The 7446-nt window shown below is 36.8% G+C and overlaps 1 pseudogene; it reads left to right on the top strand.

Moving 5' to 3' along the window:
• The first annotated feature begins 2521 nt into the window (after positions 1-2521).
• Positions 2522-6661, top strand: LOC111380505 (annotated as a pseudogene).
• The last annotated feature ends 785 nt before the right edge of the window (positions 6662-7446 follow it).

Here is a 7446-nt window from a genome sequence, read left to right as displayed (position 1 = left end):
TAATAAAATCATTACAATTGATTGGATTGAAGATTACCATTAATGAGCATTTAATGCTCCTAAAAAGGGGAGATTAAGGGTAATTTGGACATTTTCCACCAAAAAAGTGACATTTTTGATAAAATCTAGTGCACCTCAAAAGTTTTATAGCAATTTCAAAAAAAGTGTCATTTTTGATAATTCCCCTATCTAAATTTAAATTTTGATTATACACTAGGTCATTTTATAAAGGAAAGAAAGAAGCTTATAAAAAATTGAATTTTGACATTAGACAATTTTGAGGTCTAATCTTCAAAGTTTTGGTTCATCTTGGTGCAATACACTAGCAAAAAAAGAAATTTGGGAGAATTAAATTTACTATTGATTCTCAAACTAGTACCAAGAATCATATTAGAACCAATTGATTCTTGATCCGAGATCCTAAAATTAACCCGTTTAGTAGAGAAATCGAAGTCAAGTTGATTAATTCTATTTGAGTCTTGAAAAAAATTCTCACCCCTAATTTGATCAACAAAATCAGACGATCTTTCAACTAGATTACTTAATTAATGATATGCTAAATATTTGTAGATTATTGTACTATGTCTTTAATTTTTTGTTGCGCATTTTTAGTTTTTAGTTTGTACATTTTATCGCTGATAGATTGATATTTAGACAAAGATGGATGGTGTTTTAGTTCTTGGTTTTGAATTTTTGAAATTTTATTTTCTTTCCTTATATTACTTTAGCTTCTATTAATTTTGATAATTTCAGAGCACTTGTCAATATATTTGGACAAAAGCCATAGAAGATCAAATATGTTAATTAAGGAAAGATTTACGATATAAAAAAGAATTATGTAATAGTTAATTTTTGAAGAATGTATGATTAAAAACTAAGAAACTTTTAAAATTTACATGTAAAATATGAATAAAAATGAGTTTGGAAAAAAGGAAAAAAAGAAAAAAAAATGTTTTCAGGCATCATTAGTGAATAAAGATAAAGAATTTACGAAAATTAAATTAGAAAGCAGCAAAAATATAGCAGAAAAATGTAGAAACCACAAGAACCAGAGTGAATTGTTTCAAAAATCATTGAACTTATACCATGGTCATGGACTGCATACTAAATTTCATTGTGCTTCACGGTACACACTAAACTTTACCATTTAGCTTTCCATCACGTAAAAAAAATCCGTTTGTTGGTCGCTGACGTGGTGGACGGAATTCCTAGTTGACGTCTGACGATAGTTAACTTGGGGGAAAAATGGGGGGAACGATTCCTGTAATATGAAAATGCTTCTCCAAGTGCCATTGCCACAGAAACTACTCCGACTGGAAGCCTCATCGCCGGCACTGCCAGACCAATTACTCCTCTAACCCTAAATCAACCCGCCGCCTGTAACCACCACCACCACCATACCCAGATTCCAACGTTGCCACCATGGTCATCCTCTACCAAAATCATCGACAAACCTAAACCAACATTGATTGACGCCTGACTACATTATACCTCCAGTAAACTCAACTTGTCGCCAGCCTCCGTCGTCGACTGCCCACCTACATAAGTAACACAACACCACATATTCACCATCGTCGGCTTTCCAAGAGTCAACCGCCCAAACCCAGAAAATTCAAACCACAATCCACCACCACTGCCATTTGCCGCTGCAATCAACCACAATCCGAACCCAAAAAATCATCCACCTGCTTTATCTGTCTTGCTGGACACAGAAACATTATAATCCACCACTATTTTGCCGCTATTACAAACGGAATCCACCTCTCGATCGTCACTTACCTCTGCCATCCACCACTTTCCTTTTTTAAATTCAACTCTTCTCCAGTTACAAAGAATATAATTTTGATGATTTTAGTTTGTGTTTGGATGTGACTGTTGGCTGGTGGATTTTGGTTTTTTGTGGGCGTGGGGTGGATAGTCAAGGAGGAAGAACATTTCTGGACTCTGGTTTTTATTCGGCGACACGGTAGTATGGAGCTGTTAGAGAAGAAAGGGAGGGAAACATTTGGACTGACGTTAAAATCGATTTTTTTGCTGATGGGGCAACATTTTTCCTTCCTTCTTTTATTAAAGCTAATGGGACAAAATCGTGTTTCACGCACATGATTTTTGCTGAATATGCAGAAGATGGAATTTTTCTCCCAAGTTAACAGCCGTCAGATGCCAACTAGGAATTCTGTTAGCCACATAAGCGACCAACAAATGGATTTTTTTACGATGGTGGATGGAGAGCTAAATGGTAAAGTTTAGTGTGTACGGTAAAGCATAATAAAATTTATTGTGTAGTCAGTGACCATGGTATAAGTTTAGCTATTTTTGAAACAATTGTAACCTCCAAAAAACAATTCCATATTCTTCCTGAACCATCTCTCGATAAACTTTCCCAAATTTCCAGTATAAATACTCTCTCTTTCTCCATTGATTTTCAATTCTGCAAAACCTAAAAAATTTGAATTTCTATAAAATTCTGTTTGTGCTTCTTTGATTAGCGTTTTGTTCTAAGTTTCAAGACTTGGCATAAATGGCGGACGTTCACATGGGAGAAACAGAGACCTTCGCATTCCAAACTGAAATCAACCAGCTTCTTAGTCTTATCATCAATACTTTTTACAGCAACAAGGAAATCTTCCTTCGAGAACTCATCAGCAATTCCTCCGACGTAAGTATTTCACACATGATATTCAATTTTGGAGAAAAATTCGAATTCCTATTTTTGAGATGCTGAGAAGTGTTTTTGTTAAACTTTGGTATAGACGTTGGATAAGATTCGATTTGAGAGCTTAACGGATAAAAGCAAGCTAGATTTGCAGCCAGAGCTTTTCATTAGGATTGTCCCGGACGAGGTTAACAAGACTCTGACTATTATTGACAGTGGCATTGGCATGACTAAAGCAGGTATATACAGTTTCAATCGACCTCGATCCTTAGTTTTACACTACGTTCAGGTATACTAGGAACGAATACAAAAAGGTAAATTGTAACATCTGTTGTTGAACTAAAAGCTTTATTATTTTTGATGATCAACTCCTAGAGCTAAGAATGGAAAACGGGGAATTGAGAGTTTGAATTGGAATGGCGAAATGAAGAAGAAATCCTTTTATAATTATATGAAATTAAAATTTTAGCATATAATTGGTAAAATGTGAGCTTAAGTACCATCCTAAGCGGCTGTATGAGTGAGACATACGCACTCCACTAAATAGACATACATGGTAGTGATGTAACATTTTGGGCTCTGATAGTACGTATCTGAATGTGAACAGATTTAGTGAACAATTTGGGGACAATTGCAAGGTCTGGGACAAAGGAATTCATGGAGGCATTACAGGTTGGAGCTGATGTTAGTATGATTGGTCAGTTCGGTGTAGGTTTTTACTCTGCGTACCTTGTGGCAGAGAAGGTTATCGTGACAACCAAACACAATGATGATGAACAATATGTTTGAGAGTCCTAGGCTGGAGGTTCTTTCACTGTCACGAGAGATGTTAGTGGTGAGCCAGGGGCACTAAAATCACTCTCTTCCTCAAGGATGATCAGGTATTGTTCTAGTAGTCTATTTGGCAATTGGTGTTTTCTTATTTTAGACAGTTTTAAAAATTTGAATGGTCTAGAGGTGCTGTAAGATCGATTTCCATCTAGATTCTAGATGAGTGTGTTAGCGTTCAAACCTTTTTTTTTTTTTTTTGGTGTGCATGGATCAAGTACAAGACCTATGAGAATTCATAAACATTGTTGCTTTTCTTAAAAGATTCAAGGTTCTTCCTCATCTTAAACTAAATTCATGTTTACCTTTTTTATTGTTGTAGCTGGAATACTTGGAAGAAAGGAGAATAAAGGATCTTGTTAAAAAGCATTCAGAGTTCATCAGCTACCCAATATATCTCTTGGTTGAGAAGACAACAGAGAAAGAGATCAGTGATGATGAAGACGAGGAGACGAAGAAGGAAGAGGAGGGCGATGTGGAGGAAGTCGACAAGGACAGAGAAAAGGACAAAAAGAAGAAGAAGATAAAGGAAGTAACACATGAATGGCAATAGATCAACAAGCATAAACCCATCTGGCTCTGCAAGTGACGCCGGGTAGGATAATGATTATCATATTGGCTTGTTGTAACAGATGATTCGCAAGAAAGAAACGACAGAAAACGCCCAAAAATCAGAGAAAATACTCTGAAATCAATTCAATATTATTAATAATGTAGAATGACCAAAATTAACCCACAAGCCGGGTTAACTAGCTGCAAATTATGAAATTGTAGGAAAATGACCAAAAATGGCAAAATCCCAAAATTATACCAGAATAAAATATTAAGGAAAAGAAGTAGGTTGCCAAAAATTTGGCTCAATTCGAATTTTTTAACATATGAAAAAAGGGAAACAAAATATTACCATAAATAGCAAAAAATAACTTAAAATTGAATATTGGAAAGGAAAACAGCGGATTTTGGGCTCGAAATTGTCGTCTACCAGCTCGGTGGGCACGACGTGAGAGCTTTCCAAATTGGGATCATAATAGCGATTCTGATAACCGTAGCCAAAGTTATGGCCAAATTACCAAAGACGCATCAAATTCCCCCAATTAAGGAAATAATTGTGATTCACTTTCTATCTTTGCGTCGATCTGCCATCTTATGGTATCTCAGCGCCATCATCGTGCTATCTGACAAATCAGCATCACTCGACTCGGATCTTTCTGCTTCAGCAAGCCCGAAGAGATTATCAACGAGGAGTACGCTTCATCATACAAGAGTTTGACAAATGATTGGGAGGAACACCTTGTTGTGAAACACTTCTCAGTTGAAGGGCGGCTTGAGTTTAAGGCTATTTTCTTTGTGCCAAAGAGGGCTCCTTTCGATCTGTTTGACACGAGGAAGAAGATGAACAACATTAAGCGGTATGTCAGGAGGGTCTTCATTATGGACAATTGTGAGGAGCTCATTCCGGAGTACCTTAGCTTTGTCAAGGGCGTGGTCGATTCTGATGATCTGTCGCTTAACATCTCTCGCGAAACGCTTCGGCAAAACAAGATTCTCAAGGTCATCAGAAAGAATCTGGTAAAGAAGTGCATTGAGATGTTTTTTGAAATTTTAGAAAACAAAAGAGGATTACACTAAATTCTATGAAGCCTTCTCGAAGAACATCAAGTTGGGTATTCATGAAGACAGCCAGAACAGGGCTAAACTTGCTGACCTTCTCAGGTACTACTCCACAAAGAGTGGTGATGATATGACCAGCTTAAAGGACTATCTTACAAGGATGAAGGAGGGTCAGAATGACATCTACTATATCATCGGTGAGAGTAAGAAAGCGGTTGAGAACTCTCCATTCATAGAGAGGCTTAAGAGGAAGGGATATGAAGTACTCTTCATGGTTGATGCTATTGACGAATATGCTGTTGGTCAATTAAAAGAATACGATGGAAAGAAACTAGTGTCTTTGTTAAAAGTTTGGGCTGCCTCGCTAAATCTTGTTTGTTGGGCCATTTTATGCTGGGCCAATTTTGCAACCGGGTTGCTGATTAATTAGATGAAAACGCGTTTTTATACAACACGACTTTAGCCTCTTTTTTGGGATGAGAATCAGCCGTACACGTGGCTTCATTCCAGCCCTTGATCTTGACCATTGGTGTGGACAGACATATATTTGACCTTGGCCCTGTTCATACGGTGAAGTAGGTTTTTCATTTTCTTTGTTCTCCGTCTCTTCACTTTTCTGAGTGAAAAGTTAGGGTTTGTTCTGTAATCTGAAATTAATCTTTGTGATTGATAGTTGATGTTCTTAGTGGTAATCCCTGATTGCTTAGTGATAGATATAGAAAGATCAATTGAGTGAGGACTTTTCAACAAAAAGAGGCGAGAGAAAAATCGAAGAAATCAAACATTTCTTCGTACATTTGTAAACTGATTCTTGGTTGATGTTAGTGGATCTTTGAGCTAAATCCCTTAGTGGATGCTCAACGGGTGACTAGGTCTACGACCGAACGTCCGGACCCTTTCGAGGGCAAAAACATATACTGTGTTCTTGTTCTTTAGATTCTGTAATTTTTTTTTAAATGTTCTTTACTCAAATTAAATCAAACCATAAGGTTTCGAAATTAACAATCTGCAACCAAGGAAGGCTTGAAGCTTGATGAGGAATCAGAGGAAGAGAAAAAGAAGAAGGAAGAAAAGAAGAAATCTTTTGAGAATTTTTGCAAAGTTATCAAGGACATTCTAGGGGATAGGGTCGAGAAAGTGGTGGTTTCTAACAGGATTGTGGACTCTCCATGCTGCTTGGTCACCGGGGAATACGGTTTGATGGCTAACATGGAAAGGATTATGAAAGCTCAGGCACTGAGGGACACCAGCATGGGTGCGTACATGTCAAGCAAAAAGACTATGGAGATTAATCCAAACGATGGTATCATGGACGAGCTGCGTAAGAGAGCCGAGGTTGACAAAAATGACAAGTCGGTGAAAGACTTGGTGCTACTACTTTACGAGACTGCACTATTGACTTCCGAATTCAGTCTTGATGACCCAAACACATTTGCTTCGAGAATTCACAGAATGTTGAAGTTAGGTCTTAGTATTGACGAGGATGAAACTGGTGCAGATGATGCTGACATGCCTGCATTGGAAGAGGAACACAATGAAGAAAGCAAGATGGAGAAAGTTGATTGAAGATATTTGCCTTGTTTGTAGACCGTGCAGGTTGTGGTTGTCTGTCGGGTCCGTCGGTGTTTGAGTTCCTTTTTCTTCCGTTTCACATGTCTTCCATTGTCTTGTTTGGCTACAGATTGTTGTGTATAGGTTTTTGTGTTTCTAGGAAACCTACTGCCTTCGAACTTGCCCTACATATACGAGATAATAAGATTAAGATGGGATCCAAAATTATCTTGCTCAATGTTGCCATAATTTGGAAGTCACCATAACTAATCGACGTATAGTTTTAACTTGGAAGGAGATATTCAAGCACTTCAATTTATTGTACTCATAGTTTGGATTCGAGTTCTTTTGCATTTATTAACTCAAGATCTTTAATACACTATTCATGTTAGTAATACTTTTCATTAGTATATGATTAACGTAGTATTTGTTTGATTCGCGGTCACTTTTAGACTTGTTATTTGAGAAAGATTTTGTAAATTATTGTACCTAGATTCAGATAATTGAAAAATTCATTTCGTCTCCGTGTATGAATTCAAAAGCATCATTGACACATTTTCTTGAGCTCGGATAGAAAGGTGGGGTTTCAAGCAATGCGGACCGTGAAAATCCTCTTAATTAGCACCTTGCACATATAATCTCATATTGTTTAAATCATTTATAATCAATTGTACATAATTTTTGTGCAATGTCCATTTACAACCAAATAATACTCGTTCTTTGCTTTACTTAACCTTTAAACCTTTATAAATTCAACTTTTCAACCACACATTTCATGAAAATCAACAATTTTTACTAAC

The sequence above is a fragment of the Olea europaea genome, unplaced genomic scaffold (assembly GCF_002742605.1).
Source record: "Olea europaea var. sylvestris unplaced genomic scaffold, O_europaea_v1 scaffold2155, whole genome shotgun sequence".
NCBI lineage: Eukaryota > Viridiplantae > Streptophyta > Magnoliopsida > Lamiales > Oleaceae > Olea > Olea europaea.
This window is presented reverse-complemented; position numbering and strand designations above follow the sequence as displayed.